We start from the raw sequence: 23,360 nt of genomic DNA, 5'->3' as shown, positions 1-23,360 counted from the left end.
CAGGTGTGTCCCCCACCCCTGGTCTCAGAGGGCAGGGGACCTCACCTGGGAGCCCAGCAGGCTTCCTGGGCTCGAGTGGGCAGGGTAAATGCCCTCCTCTCCTCTCTTGCTCCTCCAGTCTGGGAGGGCCCCTCCCACCTGCCTCTCCTGATATCCCCATCCTCCCTCCTATGCCCCCAAGGACCTACAGGGCCTGGAGGGGGCTTTGGAGGACAAGGGATCAGTCTGGGAGCTCAGCAGTTTCCCCGGGCCTGAGTGGGCAGGGCAATCGCCCTCCACTCCTCTCCTGCTCCTCCAGGGCCCCTCCAACCTGCCTCTCCTGATCTCCCGGCCTCCCTCCTATGCCCCCAGGACCCACGTGGCCTGGATGGGGCTTTGGAGGGGGGGTACTGGCTTGGGAGCTCAGCAGGCTCCCCGGCCTGAGTGGGCCAGGCAATCACCCTCTGCTCCTCTCCCGCTTTTCCTGGAGAGTCCCTCCTGCCTGCCTCTCCTGATCTCCCTAGCCTCAGGGGTGCCGATCTTGTCTGGCCTCCACTTCTCCTCCCCCCTCAGTCCCCCTACATCCTACTGGTTCACTTTGGGGTTCCTCTCATCTCCTTGGGTGTCAGAGTTCCCCACCAGCAGCCAGCAGAGCCCTAGTTGTGGTGAGATGCTAACTCTGCGTCTTCCCACTCCACCATCTTTACTCCACCTTTCAAGATTTTATTAAATCAATTCTGAAAGAAAAGTTTCTGTGTTTATTTGTTTCATTCTCCTTGCATGTACTAAAATGTGGAATTCAGAAGAGAAAGAATGATTATGCAATTCATGAAAACAAGTAGGCCTGCTGCTTTTTACTTGCCAAATGGTAGTCCTTAATCACCGTTCAAGTGCAAAAAAGAAAAAAATACGCTTAAAACACGGATTATACTTTTATTATCAATGAATAGAGATCTTCATTTGATATTTGCTATTATCAAAGCAATAGTTTTTATTTTGATTCTGTATGTACATCCATTGAATATGCATTTGGTCGATCTTGAGTCATTGCTGTTACTCTATCGAGTATCAGTAGACATAATGAAAGATGATTCAAGTAATGCTTGACATTGAAATACTCAGTTATTCTTTATTTATTGAAAAAAAACTTTTGAAGTGGCATTTTCAATCTGCAATTGCATTATTCACTTCTTAAGTTCCCCATTACCACCCTCATATAACTTTCCATGAGTTTTCAGATACCATGAGAGCCCTCATCTAACTCTCCAGCTCCAGAGTATCTGTTTGCCCAGTCACAGAACATGACCCAGGCCCAGCAAGGATGACCTGTAGGATCTGTGGACCCTATTTTACATTATAATTGATCTCCTAATGCAACCAAAAGTGCTAAAATACAACAAAGAATTGTTTCAGTAGAAAATCTCTTATCTAAATGTCTACAAAGACTAAACTTTGCCAAAATCTTTGGATATGGATACAATCAACATTAACAGGTTAGGATTTTAATAGTTTTTGAAGTGAGTTAGAATACTTCAAATATCTTAGGAAATAAGTTTTCCAAAAACAAGCAGCCAGGACAAGCCCTCTAAATTGATCTGGCAGATCAATTTATTCAAATTTCAGGGGACACTAAAATGAAAAGGTGCTCAACTTCATTTGTCATAAGGACAGAAAATACTAAGTGTTGACACACATCTGGAGTAAAAAGAACTTCCATACAATGCTCACACTCTTTGGAATACTGTAAATCTATTTTTAAAAAACAACTAGGGCTTCCCTGGTGGCGCAGTGGTTGAGAATCTGCCTGCCAATGCAGGGGACACGGGTTCGAGCCCTGGTCTGGGAAGATCCCACATGCCGTGGAGCAACTGGGCCCGTGAGCCACAACTACTGAGCCTGTGCATCTGGAGCCTGTGCTCCGCAAAGAGAGGCCGCGACAGTGAGAGGCCCGCGCACCGCGATGAAGGGTGGCCCCCGCTCGCCTCAACTAGAGAAAGCCCTCGCACAGAAACGAAGACCCAACACAGCCAAAAATAAATACATAAATAAATAAATTTATAAAAAAAAAATAAAAATAAAAAAATAAAAAAATAAAAAATAAAAAACAACTAAATATATGAATACCATATAACACAATTCCATTCCTAGGTATGTACCCAAGAGAAATGTATATGCTTATAAATGTATAATTCATAATATCTGAAAACTGGATAAATACGTAGCTACAGAAATCGTGGTTTACTCACAAAATGACATATTATTTAACAAAGAGAATGAAAGATTACAACTTCATGAAAAAATTTAGATGAGCATCACACAGCATGGAGTAAAAGAAGCCACTGAGAAAAGTATCTATGATACAATTTATATTTAAAAAGTAGGTAAAAAATATCTATGCTGCTGGAAGTCAGTAAAACAGCTCTCCTTGAGTCAGTAGTGAATGGAAGGGGACTTCTGGATGTTGGTAATGATTTAATTCTTATTTCTATCTGGTTGCACTGGTGTGTTCATTTTGCAAAAATTTAATTTGTATACTTATAGTATGTGCATTTTTCTGTATACATATATCATTTCTCATTAAAAAAATTTAAAATTCTAAAATAAAATGTTTTTAGGGCTGTTATAATAGTAAAGTACCCAAAGACTGCTTATTTAATATTAGGGTTAAAATTAGATTTCAAACCTTTGGAATTTTTGTCTCTATAACTACCAGGGAGTGTTAAAACAAACATATCTTGGTAGCCATTCCAAACATTCACTTCTTTGTTGAAAATTAATAAGCATGACATGGAAAAACCAAAAACATGGAAAACTGTGTTTAAAGAGAAGCAGAACTGATGAATGGTAGCCTAGGGCCAGGCATATCTGAGACCTGCGGTGCACGTTATCTCTTCTTAATAAGGTGAACCTGGGAGATCTTGCTGGAAGGGAGAAAGTCATATAAGTTGGGCTGACTCTCCAGGTGGATTTGGAATTTTAAATATACTCAAATAAGTATCGGAAAGAGAGTGAGTTCACCTATGTCAAGCAACGCTGTGGATTACAAAAAGATAGGTAATGGGGGACAACACAAAAATAAATGATGTTAGAATAGATTGTACTACTAAATTTTGCTTCTCTCATTCAATGATTTAGGAGTCAGAGAGTTTTACTCATTACTTCCAATTGTACCATAGTTAATAAATCGGGGTTAAGATATTCATATGATTTCAATTTATTTGTCAAACTAGTTCTTTATTCAATCTAAAGCATATAAAATTCTAAATTGTGCATAATTTTGAGTGGAAAGAAAATTATCTGCCACACTAAATATAAAAAGGAGTGTACTAATTATTGTATTTCCAGTAAACTTTTTTTTTTTTGATATGGATGTCCTGTTCCAGAATGTTGAAGTACAGATATAAATACTAGATGAGCACTAGTACTTCATCTGAAACCAAGAGTTAAGCTTTCATCAGTCTTTATCAGATGCTGGCATTCTCAACATCTCTTTGTCCAAGGATGGAGTTAGGACTAATTAACCCATAAATGACGACTACTCCCTCCCTGAAAGAAATGAAGATTTATAATAAAGATTGAAAAAAAGGCAGTACATCCTAATGTTTAAATTTTCCTTATTTTAGCCCATGAATATACACATAATATAAACATAATTAAAGCAACAAGAAAACAGTCCCGCCTTTCCCAAATAATGAGAAAAGAGGGAACATTTTGACTATAATGTGAAAAGAGGGACTATTATTGGGCTCAATTCTACATAATTACTTAATAGAAAATTGTTATTAAAACACAGATAATTAAAACATCCTTTTGTACCTAGTCAGTAGCAAAGGAGAATATGTATTTAATAGTTGATTTATAACCTCATTTCACATTTTCCTTTTTACTTGCACCAGTTACTTGAACTATAAGTTCATTTTGTCATAAAGAAATGTGAATATAATCACATCCTAATTACATAGCTTTGGGTTATTTGTACAATTAAGTTATCTGTTACAAAGTTAATGAATGTTAATAATGCAATTCTCTTTGGTGACCTGATTGATATACTAACATTTATTGTGTACTGTAGTCATTAATTGAGGCATACTTATTGAATGAATACTGAATATTCTAATATATATATTTTTCTCCTCCAAATCACAGTCATTTATAACAATTTTGTTTTTAACCAGTCTCTCAATTTTTAAAGTTCTAAGTAAAAATAGAACAGTTAATGCTAACTCGTTTATCTTATTTTATATAAGAACACTTGGACATCAATGTAAACTAGTCTCCCAAGATTTGGGAGAAAATGTGTCCTTTGTCCTAGATAGGGCCAAGCATGGAAAACGGGATTAGCAAAAATGTGCCTCAAATACTAATGCCCTTGAAATGTGATACAGAGAAAACTGAAAATAATGGAGGAAAACCTTCTTTATGGTACAAGGTAAAAAAAACCAATTACGTGCACACAAAATTAACACTAAGCATTTCAACGACTGAGGAAAGTTTGTTGTCTTTATTTCTTGTGCTTAGATGCTGTCAGCAGTCATAAATCAAGATAAGGTTTAGATCACTGTGTGTTAAATTATATTTATGCCCTTGTAAAGCTGTGCAATATTGTGCCTTGTGTAAAAAATCTTTAAACCACATGTTCTACCAAGTAACTGCTGATGCTTACTTCCAAAATTCGATCTGGTTGCATTAGATACTTTAAACAAGGACCTTTAAAAGAGTCCATTTGAAAAAGACTATCTTTAAGATGCTTATTTGTATATGTCACCACAGATTTACACCTTCTTGTAACAACTTTGAAACTGTTATCCTATTTCTTCCAATGCCTTTTGATACCTAAGATTTCCATACTTAATTTTAGAACATACTCGGCAAAATACAACATATTGTGCTAAGAAAAAAAAAATCCCTAGCATTGGTAGAACTGGAACTGACATATTAAAGTTGTGTCAAGACATGAAGTAAAGTTGAAAGATGTAGTAATTATAACATAAAAGTTTTTTTCATCCAAAGTATCCACATAATTGAAGCAAATGTGAATTCTGCTTGTGAGAATTATCTCACTTTTCCACTTCAGTTAGCTGGTATAAAAATAAATAATGACATTTTATGTCCCCAAGCAATTAATACCTAAGCATAAATAATATACTAGTGTTGATTTTTATGGCCTTCTGTTTAGCACTGAAAATGCATGCCACTTAAATGGTTAAAAAGTATATTAATATAGAGTTGTAGCTATCGTTTTTATTTCTTAAAGTTCAAAATGTATCTTAAACTAATTCATTGTGAGTGTTGAGCACATAACAGCCCACATCATTGACTATTTCTTCTCTTACACACTTAGCATAAGAAGAGTAAGTGAAAACATATATACTCCCTTAGATATTATCTTTCTGGAATTGAATAAGGAATGGTTTTAAAGCAACCCTTATCCCCTCAAACACAGCAGCATTGTCTGTACAAGCTTACACCCAAGAATATTCCAAGAGTTCCAGCATTTCTGGAATTCTCTTACTTTTTTCGTATTTATATTTATTTTATATGCAATTATAACTCAGCAAAAAAGAATTCTGCCTCTTGCTAACTTCACTCACAAAATACTAATGAAGTTTTTGCAAATGTCAAAACATATTCTTCATTTTTTATGAAGGTAAATCAAAAAAAATGGATGATTTTTAATTGGCTATATTCATATCATCAGATTATCACTACATTAAGCGAATAAATGATAAGGATTTATAAAACTGAGACAAAATTCTTTCACTAGATCAATGGCATTACTGCCATTCTGGCAAAATGACTACAAACTATTGTTCAAAATATTCTGTGTATATATCAACATAGCTTTGCCTTAAAATGACATGCCTAGTTTTAAGTGGAAATTTCTTAGAACGAGAAAAACAAGTTTGTGTTGGTTTCAATTTTAATTACTTTTCCAGCTTAGCTTAAGATGTTTATTCTTATTTCTTAGAAAACTATTACTTAGACAAACATTGTCTTTTGGCTTATGGAAAGTATTGTAAAAATTAATAAACAGAAACCTCAATTAAACGGTGTTGGGACACCAGAAAGGGGAACTCTCATATCCTGTGACAACAGCCAAGTCCAACATGAAGAAAGACTACCTTTCTTTCCTGACAAGGATTCAGCCAATGAAAAGCCATGGACTTTGTTTACCATAGCCCTCCAACTTCCTTTTCCCCTCTGTAAAATGACCTCCTTCCCTTCCCCTGCAGGGACACACAAGTGGCTCACCATGGTTGCAGACCCTGAATTGCGACTCTCTGCTAATCCCAAATAAACCCATCTTTGCTGGAGAAATAACTGGCAGTCTATTTGTTTCAGGTCCACAGTGTATATGTTCAACTTGAAACTTTAACTTGACATGAGTGGAAAAGTCTGAGTATAAGAAAATTACATAAAATGTGTGAAAGGAACTCTTGGATTAAGCAACTTATGCAACTTTAATGTATAAGAAAAAACAAATTATTTTTAACCTATATATATACTTCAGAAAAGAAATTGTTATGATTGTTTTCATTGAGCTTGATACCAGATAGTCTCTTATAAGGTAGCCAATAACAATGAGGAGGATATCCTAATTATGAACACTTGGCAAGTTATTTTGTGAAAATACATTAGAATTTAATACATAATCCTGAAGCCTCTTTCTCATCTTGCCTGAATTCAGTTCCACAACTTTCCAGTGTTACAGAGGTGAACTCCCCTCATGAAGATAACGCCCTGTGAGCTTAGGCCACAATTTGATAGCAAACTGTTTAAAAGACAAGATGAAAAATTGGAGATATAGCAAAGCAAATTTAATCCACAAAGGCAAAGTAATAAATTCAATCCTAGAGGAGATTTTATAGATATGATGAACAGTGAACAATTAAGAAAACCACTTTCAGGAATTGTTTTTGGTCATTGCCCTTTTTAATACTGAAAACAAGATGAGGTAGAAACTTAAATGTGTGTTACCATGATGTGCTATCAATCTCTCCTCAGACTATATTCATTAGATAATTTCCCACTCCCCAACAGTAAAACAAATATAAACATCAAAATAATACTTAAAACTCATACAGTTCGGGCTTCCCTGGTGGCGCAGTGGTTGAGAATCTGCCTGCCAATGCAGGGGACACAGGTTCGAGCCCTGGTCTGGGAAGATCCCACATGCCGCGGAGCAACTAGGCCCGTGAGCCACAACTACTGAGCCTGCGCGTCTGGAGCCTGTGCTCTGCAACAAGAGAGGCCGCAATAGTGAGAGGCCCGCGCATCGCGATGAAGAGTGGCCCCCGCTTGCCGCAACTAGAGAAAGCCCTCGCACAGAAACGAAGACCCAACACAGCCAAAAATAAATAATAAACAAATAAAAAATAAAAATTTAAAAAAATGATTAAAACACATTTGGGGATAAATATAGACAATTTATAAAAAAAAAAAACATACAGTTCAGCTCAGTGTTTTTATAGCTCTCTCTGTTTTAATATGACGGTTTCATCATTCACTAATGAAATTTAGCATTGAATGAATTCAAAAAGAATTTGAGAGATAGACAGAAAAATATAAATATATGTCTACAATTATAAATGTTTATATTCAACATAAGAATTAAACATAAGAACATGAGAATAAGTGGTTCTGAGTCAAACAATAACTAATATTTATAGAGTGTGAGATAAGTATGAGTTATCCTCTTTTTTATAGATATGGATGTTGTATCCCCAACTTTCATTCCCAACAATGAAAGTTGTTAAGCAACTTTCTCTACATTACATGGGCTCTAAGTGACGAAGCATATATTCAGCCTAGATATGGCTCCAAAGCCTATGTTCTTTCCACCAAGAAGTCTGTTAAATTATATGCCAAATCTTGATTTTCAAAAATTAATAGAAATTTGAAATGAAATATATTTTATTTATGCTTTATTTTGACAAGATTTTATTATAACCATAAATAGTAAACAATGGACAAAATTATTGGAAAGTATGAAAAATTTATATCTGAGAAATAATATAGAAATCCATCATCTCAAACTGTATATGGATAAATTCAAGTAGCTAATCAAAAAAATCAATATTTATGTATACATCTACATCTATGTCTACATCTCTATCTCTATCTCTACCTCTATCTATATATCTATCTATCCAGTGAATTTAATAAGCATAACTAATCTTCAAACTGTAGCACTATTCACACAATGCAAATTGGAGTATGCAAAGTGAAAACAGAGTAGGGTATGTATTTGTAATGTATGTATGTCTGTGAAAGAGAGAGCAGAGAGAGAATATGTTAGTATAAGTAAGTGTGTAAACATTTTTCTGAAATCTATCCCTCTCTCTATCTCTAACACATTTGAATGTGTTATTTCTAGTTCTGTAATATACTGATTGTATACTGTATATTACTGTATACAATCTGTGTATAATACTGTATTATATACTGATTGGATACTGTATTACATTGGATGTTTAAACCAATGACAAAGTTACTGACTTTGTTCAAACAATTAAGCTGGCTATGGTGCATACAGGAGTATCACAGGCAATATTTTGGTTCCATCACAGTGCATTGATATGGTGAAGATGTTCTAAATTCATTATTTTAATGTTAAGTCAATTTTATATATGGAAACCATAAAACTAGTTAGAGTTTTGCAACGTATCAGGCATATGGATCTATATTTCTTTGTTGTGTGTTGGGATGAGAAAGTACAAGTTGCCAAAGCACAGAAATCATTCACCAATCTCATTGAGAAAAGACAATTTCAATGATAATTTACTTAGACATCTGAAGAGATGTGAGAGATGTTAATAATATTTAGCACTGAATTTATTTATTGTTGATTTTTGTTATGGAGATTTTTACTTTATTAAAAAGAAATATATTTTAGAAAAGAGAGACCAAACTATATATATTAATTGCCTAAAAATATGCTCAAGTATTTCTTCAGAAATTCATTTGGATACATAGTGGGTGGCTCCCCATTCTTGCTTTGGAAAATTTTAACACTTTGAGATGTGAATTTATGTCTGATTTTTTTTTTTTTTTCAGGAGTTCCTGAAAATTACCCTGTCTTGATTTGAGACTTTGTTTACTGACAAAAATAATGAAAGGAACAAAATTTGACTCATTACCTTTTTTCTTAAGGACAAAGTAACTTCACAAACATGTTCACTTTTGTAAAACAAAGTTACTATGTCTTTTAAAATTAATTTTCATAATTAAGGAACTTTAATAAGAATCCAAGGCTACATTTCTCTTTGGATCTAATTAAAACAGTATTTTATACAGTTGTGCCTGAATTTCTTTTCTCAGCCAGCTAAACAGAAAAAAAAAAAATTAAATTGCCCCCAATGTGGCTTTGCAAAGAGCTTCAGCAAATTTAATTAACCTACATTGAGTCTCCTTAAATTCAGTATAAGGCAACATGGGTCAGCAGGAAAAAGGGCAAAACCATGAAGTGATCTCTGAAAGGCTGGGGTCCATTTTAATAGAGGAAGTTGACAAATGAAAATAAAAACCTCTGTCTTGCTTTGGAAATGTAAATTAATTCTTTCGAACTGTTAATCACTCAGGTTTCATGGTTCAGAAGTTATGGAAGTCCCTAGAAATGTAGGGTCACTTAAATGATTTGTAAAGGCGAAGGAGTCCTCAAATTATGCACAACGTTTGTACTTAATTATATCAATAGAGCACATCATTTTTCTTGCATTAGCAAGAAAATGACTTCCCCCTTCCTACAAATAACAAATTCCTACCTTTACTTGTATACCCACCTGAAATGGTACCTCCTTTCAAAATATTCCTTGACAGTCACATACAGCCTTTCGATTTTTCCTCTTCTCTGTATCCCAAAATACTGATTTCTGCTATGTAAAGTATGGCATTGAAACTATTTGTTTACATGTGTCTTTGATGGAAAGGCATTGATGCAAAAAGGTTTTTTCCCACTTGCATGCCTCATTTTAATTATTTTATTAACTTATTTTTTTTTCCAAAGAAGAGAAACTCACTAAAATTATCCCGCTTAAAGGGGTCTTATTTTAAGGTATCATTTGGGTCCTCAACAGTAATATGGTTCTATGTCTGTCTGGGATTGTTTTTTGGATTTCTTGGTCAGCAACGAGACTCAGATCCTCTGTTTCTACCTCTGTTTCTGTCTCTGGGAACAGCGTATAATGGTGAAGAATAAGTATGAAGTAAGCCAGACAGAGAAAGGCAAATATCATATGATATCACTTATGATACAAATGAACTTATTTACAAAATAGAAATAGACTCACAGACATAGAAAACAAACTTATGGTTACCAAAGTGGGTAGTGGGGAGGGGGGAGATAAATTAGGGGTTTGAGATTAAAATATACACACTACTATATATAAAATAGATAACCACCAAGGACCTGAGGTAGAGCGTGGGAACTCTACTCAATATCTTGTAACAGCCTATAATGAAAGAGAATATAAAAAAAGAATACATATATATTTATATATGTATAACTGAATCACTTTGCTGTACACCTAAACTAACACAACTATATTTCAATGAAAATTAAAAATAAAGTAAAATAGAATGACAAATATAGGGAAAAAAAGAATAAGTGTGGGACCATGCAGACCTATTTTGTTGTTAACTCAGTACTAGCATTTGTCAGCTGTGTAACCACAAGCAAGTTACTTAAGTATGCTGAGCCCTGGACTTCTCATCTATAAAATGAAGATTAATAATGCCTACTCCTCAGGGTGGTTTGGAGGGTTAGATGTATATGGAGTGTGTGTGTGTGTGTATTGACATATATTTTTCAATAAATTATAGCCACTGACCACACATCTTTCTCCCTAGTGATTCCCAATTGTGAGTATTTGGGAATTTCCTGTAAGTCAACAGATTTTATAGAAAATAATATATTACTGTATGCAGAAAAGGTGGGATACTTTAACTTCAAAAATGACTTATTTTAACACAAATATTTTCTATAGTCGGGGACAGAGTACTCTTTATGTTTGACCAAGAATTTAGATAGTCTCTTTTTCCTTTCTTTAGGCAACCAATTGTTCTTTTGCCTCCCAACAACCCTCCTCACTCTAAATATCTCTCAGATGGAGATATACAGATATGATGCAAAAAGATTCTAAATGCAAATGATCAAATCAACACTCTTATAAAAGAAGAAAGGCAAGAGTTAACCACAATCCATTTCAAAACACTGAATATTAATTTGTTATTAATTTGTTATGCTATTTGAATATATTTGTCCTTCATATTCAGCCATTCTGAATTACTTTTCCCATTGTAAATATACAATTTAGGAAAAAGATTCCCTCTAAGTTTTAAATAATATTTGGATTAAACATTGCTAGTTTATAATTTTAGTCATGATAGTAGATTCTAGAGTAGAATGGCCACTGTTATTTATTTCTAGGGATGGTATCTGTACGCCCACTGCAGCGGCCTGCTCTGTACTCAGTTTGTGGGTCTCTGCGCAGTTATGTTATGCTGAGGATCTTGCTGCGTCTTTTGAGAGCAAGCATAACATATTATTGGGATCCCTTTCCTATCCATTTTACAGGATACTACAGTCCTTAATATTTCCCATGAGAAAGGAAGCTTAGATCTTCTTTCCAAAGTTATACAGATTTCTAGTACATGCAATTATCTTTATATACCACAGTTTACAGCCACATTTCCTCCCAAGATTAAAAGAGGAGTATTGAATTCACATCTATAAAAGCCATCTTATGTCACATTAAGAATGTACATGGAAATCATCTCTTCTTCTTCTTTTCCCCCTAAATCCCTAAGGTGTTCCACATAAAAAGAGTAAACCAGAAAACTAAACACAAGAAAGAAACTTCATGCATGTTGAGGTTCTTCATAAGAATCACAGAAGGTGCTTGTTAGAAAAGCACCTCACTGTCCTCACCCATAAAGAATAAGAATTGGTAGGATGTGGCCATGTAGCTGAAAAAACACTTCCGCTGATTGGAAGGACTGTTAAATTTTTAAAGCCACTGTTCTTTCCAATAGCACTGATGGCTAAACACATTTGAATGTGGTTCAAGGTACATTATTTTTTTAGTCACTCCAAGCTACAGCAGATCTCCAGAGCATGGGCATACATGTATGTGACTTTATGTGTATGTTTTGAGGAAGGGAGTAAGTGGTGCTTATCCAACATGGAGTCATAGTATGAACAGAATGTTCATTAAGGTAAGAAAATATCAGGTGATTATTCTAATATACAGGGAAAAAAAATCTTAGCCCTCCTGAACACCAACTCTGCTTGATTTAGTAGAATGGTCTGGATTCAGATTTATAATTGCATTGATAAGGTACAATAGGCTGTACTCAGCACCAAAGATAGTTATTGAAAAGACAGGATGGAAGACAGAAAACATCATGGCACATCCTGAAATGTCACAACAGGAGTCTTCTGAAACCTGAGCCCATTTTGTGATGCTCAAGTCAATCGGAATTTGGGGTGTGCTTGGTCATGAGAAATGGGGTTGAATGTGTGTTTACAATTCCAACACAGGGCCCTGGAATCCCTTTAGTGTCTAAACCTGTTTAGTCATGTAGCCCCACAGGTGTCCACGATGGGCCCTTAACACAGTCTGCGAAATACAGGCAACTCTCCACCTTTTAGGTATCTGGGTCTCATCAGTGCTGGTTCTCAGGACTTAATACACAATCATGACCACCAGATGCAACGTCAGGTGTGTATTCCTTAACTGGAGTTTCACTGATCTTGAATCTGGTATATAGGTGTGCTCCTAATAATCTCTTGGATTCACATTACAAGGTGAATGGACCAAGACTGAAAGCTTATGGTATCCCTGAGTCTAGAGAAAACCTTTAGAACCACCTGTTACCCCTTCCATTCTACCCCAAAGCCAAATGTTTATCTACGTCTTCCCTACTGATAACATAAATACAATATAAAGATAACAAGTCTTCAAAAAGGGAGGTTGAAAATAGTTGCATTTTCTAAAATGAAGAAGGCAATAAGTCCCATTTATGTTTTTTAACAAAGAACCTAGAATCTTATGTAATGCCATACATGAATGAACCAACCTTGTTGATAGTGAATTAAACCTACACTTTGTGAAATAAACAGCATCCTTAATAGCCAAGCATTGGTTAATATAATTTTAGAAGTAGTTAAGTCGTGATTCAGCTATCAAAATAAACAGATTTGTGCCATGTGTAACTTTATTTTATTCAACCTGTAAACAAATAAGCAAACAAAAAATAAAAACATATTTATAGAAGCAGTTTATTCAGGGATAGTTAACAGTACTTCCTAAATCACAGCAAATGTACTTAGCTTTTATATTTTTTTGCAAATAATAATTTTCCAGGTTTTCAATATTAAGTGTACCACCTCAGAAGCATAGTGATTTTTAAAAGTAACCTTATCAAATAATAACTTGAATAGTTCATACATTATGGGTGAAGAAAAAAGAACATTCTCTCCAGCTGAACAGTTAATATGTATCTAAATATTCAAGATTCTTCGGGAAGCTGTAGGATTTATTTGGCAATGATTATGTTTTAGCTTTCTAACTTAGTGAAATTCAATCATTTAAATACAACATTTGTTTTCAATCTGATTATTATTATACTATTAGATTTATTTCAAGCCCAGAAATGTAATATCAACTTGATCTTCTTTTTATAGGGAGGAAAGAGATTTGTCCCTGCCAATTCCAGTAGCTCAAATTAATTTCTCGCAGCTGGGAGGAGGAAAGATCTAATGAGAATTTTATTAATTCAGGGTCCAGCCAGATCCAAACTACTTGGGAAGGAAGGGTGGCAGAGTAGATTTAGATGAGATCTTCAGTCCAAAAGTCAGAATTTGAACTCTGACTTAACGACTAATGACTGGTTTTATGCAATTCATTTAACCTCTGAGACCCTCAATTTTCAAGAACCACTATTACTAGATGATCCAATAATCCCAACTTGAAAAATGCCATGTTATACTCAAACAGTGGCATACTTCATGCAGTTCTGAATTGTATGATTTGTGTGTGCTATATGATGCTTTACAAACAGGCAAATGATACTGTTTTATCTATATGTGAGCTTTGAGTGTTCTAGCCAACATGTAATGCCAATCTTATTTGGATATAATAACACTTTAAAAAGGGGGGGGGGGTCAGTTTGAAGAATTACAATTTCTTGAATAGAATGATTACTCACAAGCAAACACTGGAAGTATAAAAATCATCATTTCATCAGAAAATTTTAGTTTTTATTTTATTAATTCATTACCTATACTCTCTTATGGGAAAAACAAATAGCCACTTTAAAATCATTAACCTTTAAGTTTGTTAGCATCAATCTATATATTTTTCCTTCACTCTCTCAAAGATTTTGCATGAGAGCACTCCCTTATATATATCACTTGCTCAAAAATCCCTGTCTTGGATTTCTTACTAATAAGGCCAATATAAAGCATTTTTTGTGTTTTCCTTTAGTATTTGCTTTACAATTTTGAAAGTTTTCCAGCATGCCAAAAATTGGAAAGAATTATACAATAATCTAAGTATCTACCACTAGATTCAACAATTAAATGCATGTTTCCATATTTGCTCTCTCGTTCCATCCGTCCATCCATCCAGCCAGCCAGCCAGTCATTAATTTATCAATTTAATTTGAAAGTAAGTAGTGTGATACCTCCAGCTCTGTTCTTTCTTAAGATTGTTTTGGCTATTCAGGTTTTTTTGTGTTTCTATACAAATTTTTTATTAATTTTTATTGGAGTATAGTTGTTTTACAATGTTGTGTTAGTTTATACAACTTTTAAAATTGTATAACTTTTAAAGTTATTTGTTCTAGTTCTGTGAAAAATGTCACTGGTATTTTGAAAGGGATTGCATTGAATCTGTAGACTGCCTTGGGTAGTACGGTCATTTTAACAATATTAATTCTTTCAAACCATAAACAAGCTATATCTTTCTATCAGTTTACGTCATCTTCAATTTCTTTCATTAGCATCTTATGGTTTTCAGAGTACAGGTATTTTACCTCCTTAGGTAGGTTTATTCCTAGGCATTTTATTCTTTTTGGTGTGATTATAAATGAGATTGTTTCTTTAATTTCTCTGATAGTTTGTTTTTAGTGTATTGAAATTCAACAGATTTCTGTATATTAATTTTGTATCCTGAAGCCACTGAATTCATTGATGAGCTGTAGTATTTTCCTGATGCTGTCTTAGGATTTTCTATGTATAGAATGTCATCTGCAAACAGTGACAGTTTTACTTCTTCCTTTCTAATTTGGATTCCTTTTTATTTCTTTTTCTTCTCTGGTTGCTGTGGCTAGGACTTCCTATACTGAATAAGATGGGCAAGAGTGGGCATCCTTGTCTTGTTCCTGATCTTAGAGGAGATGCTTTCAGGTTTTCACCATTGAGTATGATGTTACCTGTGGGTTTGTTATAAGTGGCCTTTATTATGTTGAGGTATGTTCCCTCTGTACTCACTTTCTGGAGAGTTTCTATCATAAATGGATGTTGAATTTTGTTAAAAGCTTTTTCTGCATCTATTGAGATGATCATACATTTTTTATTCTTCAATTTGTTAATGTGATGTACCACACTGATTGATTTGCAGGTATTGAACCGTGCTTGCATCCCTGGGTTAAATCCACTTGATCATGTTATATGATTCTTTCGATGTATTGTTAGACTTGGTTTGCTAATATTTTGTTGAGGATTTTTGCATCTATGTTCATCAGTGATATTGGCCTGTAATCTTTCTTTTTGTGATATTTTTGTCTGGTTTTGGTATCAGGGTGATGCTGGCCTCATAGAAGGAGTTCCGAAGTGTTCCTTCCTCTTCAAAATTTTGGAATAGTTTGAGAAGGATAATAGTTAGGACACATTATAGAAGCTTAATTTTGGAGTTTCCTATGCCAGAATAAGAAATAATGAAAGAAGGTATGGCTTCAAACCAAGCCCTGGCACATACTCAACTTTCATCTATTTATGTCAAAAAGGTACATCTTCACAACTCTGTCATAATGAGCTGTGGCAGTCATGGGAACATTTTCAGCTATTGTTTTCATTTTATTCAAAATATACACATGGGCTATTGACATTTGGTGGCTGTGTCAAGTGCTTAAGAACGGGGTAAAGAGGAAGCATCAAAGAGCTCCGAGTCTAAGGGTGGGGAGAAGAGAGGGAAATCAACAAAATATGCTTATGCAGATGCTGTGGGAAGTTCATCATTTGGATTTGAGTTTTCATACATGGGTGTATATACAAGTACTGACATTTATGAAATAATAGGAATTAATCCAATTACAAATAAAATTAGGGAATTCTAACTGTGTTTACTAATTGTTGGATATAGAAATTATTCCAGCATTTTCATCTCACTTTCCTGTGAGACTCTTGCTTATCCCCTACTCCTTCCTGAATAGGGAAAATATCAATTTTCTATACTCTTTCTCCAAACTTTCTGAGTTGAAATTCATACCTTTGGTTATGTGATAATTTAGAAAGTTGAAAATATCAATATTGGAAATTCATAATCAATTAGTAATTAATAACTTCAATCATTAACTGAGAGCAAGTTTTGGTTTGAGTGTCACCCAACAAATCTGTGGACGTGCTTGACATTGCTGTACAATCATTTGGGGATTAAAAAAAAAAAGAAGACATTGACTAAACCCACAGAGAATACATTTCTAAAACATAAATAAGTAATCTAGCCTTCAGAAAACAACATATTCCTATTAGAGTCCAATAGAAGTCAACAATTTCAACAGATTAGTTCCTTTTACTGCTGTAGGAAATGCAAGGGACAATATGTTTATCACCTTTTTTTTTCTCTAGGAATTCAACATCCAACGTCCTAGATACTAACCTATTTTCATGTTTCCCTTGCAGTATATGATTTATTCACGATTTGTACTATCAACCAGAATAGTTATATCACTTTTCAGAATTTTTTCTGATATTGCTCATCTTTCCTTTAAAGGCTGATTCCTTTACAGTATTTGAAACTTTTTTTTTTTTTGGTTGACATGGTGGTGTTGAACTGCTGCAATCTCAGCAGTGTCTCAGTTAACAATACCCCTCAGCTCAAAAATACTTCATTTCTCTCCTAATCTTTTACGTGGAATTGCACGTTTTTAGTCCCCAAGCCTCTTAGGCAAGAGAAGGAAAAATGCTGTTTCCAACAATGCATTTCAAACATAAGGGTTAGAGAGAGAGGAAGAGCTGCACATTTAGAACAAGATGCCATCATATAACACAATAAGTGTAAACTTTTATATCTCCTCCTCCATCCCCAAAAGTCATAATACAGGTAGGTAAGATAGAAAACCACACCAAACCAAACAGCACTAACATATCTCAGCTACAAAAGTAAAACACTACCTTTGATGTGAACCTTTGTGTGCAGTGATTTCACTCATAGACACATGGAATTAGTGCTGTAAGGATGTCCTCACATATATATGCTGACTGTTACCTTGCATTTGTGTGACATGATTTGGCAGCACGACTATATCTATAATTTCTCTTACATCTAAATAATATTTTCGATACTTGTACATAGCTCTGGTGATGCTATTAATTTCTGTTATAGTCTATCATCAGTTGAAACTAACAAAAAATACAAATATTTCTTAGACACTACCAACTGAAATTATGAATTTATGAGCTCTCAAGCTGAAATTACTGATAATAAAGCAACATATCTTGGTTGGTACCTATACAAATGTAAACTACTTTAAGTTGTGAAGATTGTAAGACTAGTCTTCTCTATGCAAAGATGAAATCCTAACTAAATTTAAATTTACTGGTCAATTTAAAATTTAAAATCAACTGTAGAAAATAACCTCTTTATTAAAAGAAGGAAAGGAAAATTAATATATTGAACATGTTTTATAGATAATCAATATACAGTATATCAGAAAACCCTTTCCAGCAGGTCAAAAGGCAAGTATAGAGATGTTTTTATAAAGACAGGTTGGAGTCGATGTGTGCTCCAATGCATTGTCTCTAATTTTTAATGGAATGATTTAGAATTCTAATTCTAAAGGAAAGATAGCTCCACTTAAAACTGACAACAATAATGTTTTCAAACAAATATTGCATATTTGCCTTGCATCAGTGTAGGACTAAGCATCTTACATCTATTATTTCATTGCATGCTCTCATAAGTGTCTGAAAATGTATGAGAATCAGAATAATATTTTACATTACTTACTTGAATCTAGCAAAACAATTTCCCTTTTTATTCAATTGCTTTTCTCAAAAGGCTTGAGACAAAAGTCAGAAGTGATGGTTTATGCTAATTTCATCATTGAGTACAGCTGACACTGAGAAATACTTTAATGAATAAAATGTCAGAAGTGTATTATTTGGCCTGACATATTTGAATTTAGAGTCCATGTGCACTAAATTATTTAGATTGGCCTGACATATTTGAATTTAGAGTCTATGTGCACTAAATTATTTAGATAATTTCAAGATTCTATTTCATATTTTGCCTAGCAATAAAAAATATTTGATAATAATGTTGACCATCATGTGATCAACACAGTCGGATGTCTTATGTGGTGAGTACTGAGGCATGTAATTAAAACAAAATATGTCAGACTTACTTCCAAATCCTTGCAATAATTTAACATTCCAACTTTGTATTTCTACACTTCATGATAATGCACTAAGTATACTTTCCTTCAAATGTTTCCTTTTACATAAATATTTTGTGGAACAGCATAATTTCTCCTATTTTTTCTAAGTCTTCTGGTATTTGGAGAAAATTCTATTTATATAAAATTTATTTCAGTAGTTATTAAATGGAATACCTGCTATATGAGAAATACATGTTTCAGGACTGAGAAGATAATTAGGACAAGCCAGCTATCCATAAGGATTATAAAACAGTGATCCAACTCTGTTTAGAGAAAAATAAAGAATTCTGTCCATATTGTGAGGACTGGTGTTTCTAGGAGTATGCATTTCACAGATGTCCTTATTAGCTGCATTTTTCTTTCATGTGTGCATAATTGTAGTGCACAGTCTTACAATCATGCATTTTAAAAATATAGCCCTTTATAAAGTTTTCAATCTAGTAAGTCAGACCATTAACAGAAGTCCCAGCACTGCTTAAAGAGGCAGTCATAAATCTCAAATTTAAAGTCTTTATTTTATTACCCCAATGGAATAAAACCAGAAAGGGAAAATAAAATCATTTCCTCAAGTTCCACAGAGGTGTGATGCACAGCATTTCAGAAGTTCTATGAGGTCTTCCAAAGCCAAGTGTAATTAAATGTAGAAAGCTGGAGACTGCTCTATGAAAAAAAAATGGGACAACTTGCATGTTCTTATTAAAATCATAAAGTTTACCTCTAACCTGTATCCTTCAGGTGGCAAAATTATTATGAATTTCATGCACTATGTTCTTCTTCCTGATAACTTTTCAAATTTTGAGATGCTAGGACAAATTATCTTTACTGACTAAGCAGATATTCTGGGATGATTTTGTAAGGGTCCAGCAGTAGAGGCTCATATGAGCCACACCAAGCATGAAACTGTTTTTTCTCAAGTCTAGTTGTGCCCAGTGGGCTAGCATATTATATCATTTAGACCACGATTAGAGGATTAAAACAAGTGTGTTGAGCAATAGAAAGTAGTATAAACACCCATGAACTCAAAAGCACTTTCTCACAAAAACATTTTACCTAATACAGAAAAAGAAATAAAAGAAAACACATTAGCTTTCAGCCACTGTGGTGCCTTGTGAAAACATAGCTGGCTCAATGTTAATTTAAACCTAATTTTATTGTCAATGTTGCAAATGTACAAAAATTATGACTGAATTTGTATTAAATGAATAGAAACCAGGGCCACAAATACAAGTGGGGAATTTAGAGAATACAGCTGTTGCCAAAATATCCATAAAGGGTAGAATGCTTATATTTCGAGCAAAGAAAAGAAGGGTAACATATAAAAAAATCAACTCAAAATGGATTAACGATATAAGCCTAAGACCTGAAACTGTAAAACTAGAAGAAAAAACAGAGGCAAGATCTCCTTGACATTGTTCTTGGCAGTGATTGTTTTGAATGACAATAAAAGCACATGCAACAGAAGCAAAAATAAACAAGTAGGACTATATCAAACCTAGAAGTTTTTGCCCAGGAAACAATCAACAAAATGAAAAGGCAACCAAAGGAACGAGAGAAAATATTTACAAATTGTATGTACAATAAGAGGTTAATATCCAAAATATAAAAGGAACTCATAACACTCAATGGCAAAAGAACAAATAACCCAATTACAAAATGAGCAAAGGACCTGAATAGACATTTTTCTAAAAAGGGCATACAGATGGCCAACAGGTATATAAAAAGATGCTCATTATCACTAATCATCAGGGAAATGCAAATTATAACCACAATGAGATATCACCTCACATCTCTTGGGATGGATATTATCAAAATGTCAAAGATAGCAAATGTTGAGGATGATGAGAAAAGGGAAGCCTTATATACTGCTGGTGGGATTATAAACTGGTACAGCCATTATGACAAACTGTATGGAAGTTCCTCAAAAAATTAAAAATATAACTACCATATGATTCAGCAATACTACTTCTCAGTGTATATTCAAAGGAAAAATAAAATCACTATCTCAAAGAAATACGTGCATTCACATATTCACTGCAGCATTATTCACAGTACCCAAGATGTGGAAACAACCTAAGTGTCCCTTGACAGATGAATGGATAAAGAAAATGGGCGGTATGTGTATACATACACACACACACACACACACACACACACACACACACACACACGTATATACCTATAATGGAATATTATTCAGTCTTAAAAAGAAGGAAATCCTGCCATTTGCAATAACATGAATGGAGATTGAGGACATTATGCTAAGTGAAATAAGCCAGACACAGAAAGACAAATACTGCATGATCTTACTTATGTGTGGAATATAAAAAAGTCAAACTCATAGCAACAGAGAGTAAATGGTGGTTATCAGAGACAGTGGGCAGGGAGGAATAGGTGGAATAGAGGGGATATTTTAGGCAAACTATTCTGTATAATACTATAATGGTAGAAACATGACAATATATATATCAAAACCCATAGAACTGTAGAACATAAAGAGTAAACCACAGACTTTAGTTAATAATAATGTTTTAATATTGGTTCGTCAATATTGAACATAAGATTTTGCACAGCAAGAAAAAATAAATAAACAAAACGAAAAGACAACATATGAACTGGGAGAAAATATTTGTAAATGATGAAACTGACAAAGGCTTAATTTCCAAAATATACAAAAAGCTCATACAACTCAATAACAAAGGAAACAAACAACCCAATTGAAAAATGTTCAGAATACCTAAATACATATTCCTCCAAAGAAGAGAAATGGATGGCCAAAAGGCACATGAAAAGATGCTCATAATCACTAATTATTAGAGAAACGCAAACTCAAACTACAATGAGGTACCATCTCATACCAGTCAGAATGGCCACCATTAAAAAGTCTACAAGTAATAAATGTTGGAGAAGGTGTGTAGAAAAGGGAACCCTCTCACACTGTTGGTGAGAATGTAAATTGGTGCAGCCACTATAGAGAACAGTATGGAGGCTCCTTGTAAAACTAAAAATAGTTACCATATAATCCAGCAATCCCAATCCTGGGCATAGACCCAGACAAAACTATAATTCAAAAAGTTACATGCACCCCTATGTTCATAGCAGCACTGTTTACAATAGCCAAGACATGGAACAACCTAAATGTCCATCAACAGATGAACGGATAAAGAAGATGTGGTACATATATACAATGGAATATTACTCAGCCATGAAAAAGAATGAAATAATGCCATTTGCATCAACATGCGTAGACCTACAGATTATCATACTAAGCAAAGTAAGTCAGAAAGAGAAAGACAAATACCATATAATATCACTTATATATGGAATCTAAAATACAACACTAATGACATATCTATTAAACAGAAACAACAAATGAACATATCTATTAAACAGAAACAACTCTCAGACATAGAGGACGACTTGTGGTTGCCAAGGGGCATGGAGGGTGGGGGAAGGAAGGATTGGGAATTTGAGATTAGCAGATGCAAACTAGTATAAATAGGATGGACAAACAACAAGGTCCTACTGTATAGCACAGGAAACTGTATTCATTACCCTGTGATAAACCATGATGGAAAAGAATATGAAAAAGAATATATATGTGTGTGTGTGTGTATATAACAATCTCTTTGCTGTACAGCAGAAATTAACACAACATTGTAAATCAACTATACTTCAATAAAATATTTAAAAAAGGATTTGCCTTACCACTGAAAGAAGAGCACAAAATTTTCTTATTGAAGGTGTTATTACCTTTGGAAAAAGTGAAGTCTCTGATCGTTTATCATCCTCAGCTGGCATACTGTGTAGTTCAGTTTTTAGAAAAGGACAGCACCCTCACTGAACCAGTGGTGATGGCACTTCTCAAGCACTGGCCAAAGACTCACAGTCTAAAAGAAGTAATGTTCTTAAATGAATTAGAAGAGATTCTAGATGTCATTGAACTGTCAAGAGTTTGTGAAGATAATGGAGCGTTTAGCCAAGTGTGTCTCCAGCCCCCACTTCCAGGTGGCAGAGCAAGTGCCATATTACTGGAATAACGAGTACATCATGAGTCTAATCAGTGACAGTGCAGCAAAGATTCTGCCCATCATGTTTCCATCCTTGTACCACAACTGAAAGACCCACTGGAACAAAACAAGACGTGGCTTGATATATCAGTACAACACGCTGAAACTCTTCATGGAGATGAACCAAAAACTATTTGATGACTGCACCCAGCAGTTTAAAGCAGAGAAACTGAATGAGAAGCTAAAAATGAAAGAAAGAGAAGAAGCGTGGGTTAAAATAGAAAACCTAGCGAAAGCAAACCCCCAGCTACTAAAAAAGAAACATGAAAACGTCTACGGTGTAACTTGAATGTTTTTATGAGATAGGAATGTGGCTCCATCGTGGGAGGGGATGGAAATCAATATCACTAACATTGTATATGAGACTATCTGCAATAAAAATACTTTTCAACTTTAAAAAATATTGATTGAACAAACATATCACTCTAATGTAAGATAATAATAATAGGGGGAAATGTATGGGAGGGAGGAGGGGGCATATGAGAATTCTCAGTACTTCCTGCTCAATTTTTCTATAAAACTAAAACTGTTTTAAAAATGTCTACTAAGTTTTTAAAAAGTTAGGAATCCTAGGCTCCAAGAGCTTTAAGATAGTAGACACACACTGAAAGAAAGCCACTGGATTTTTAAAGAAAAGAAGGTCATTATTAG

At 34.4% G+C, this 23,360-nt stretch overlaps 1 pseudogene; it reads left to right on the top strand.

Moving 5' to 3' along the window:
- The window catches only part of LOC132347378 (serine/threonine-protein phosphatase 2A 56 kDa regulatory subunit gamma isoform-like), a 43,672-nt pseudogene extending 20,674 nt beyond the window's left edge, over nucleotides 1-22,998 (top strand).
- Nucleotides 22,999-23,360: the final 362 nt, after the last annotated feature.

This window comes from Balaenoptera ricei, chromosome 14 (genome assembly GCF_028023285.1).
Source record: "Balaenoptera ricei isolate mBalRic1 chromosome 14, mBalRic1.hap2, whole genome shotgun sequence".
NCBI classification, from domain to species: Eukaryota; Metazoa; Chordata; class Mammalia; order Artiodactyla; family Balaenopteridae; genus Balaenoptera; species Balaenoptera ricei.
This window is presented reverse-complemented; position numbering and strand designations above follow the sequence as displayed.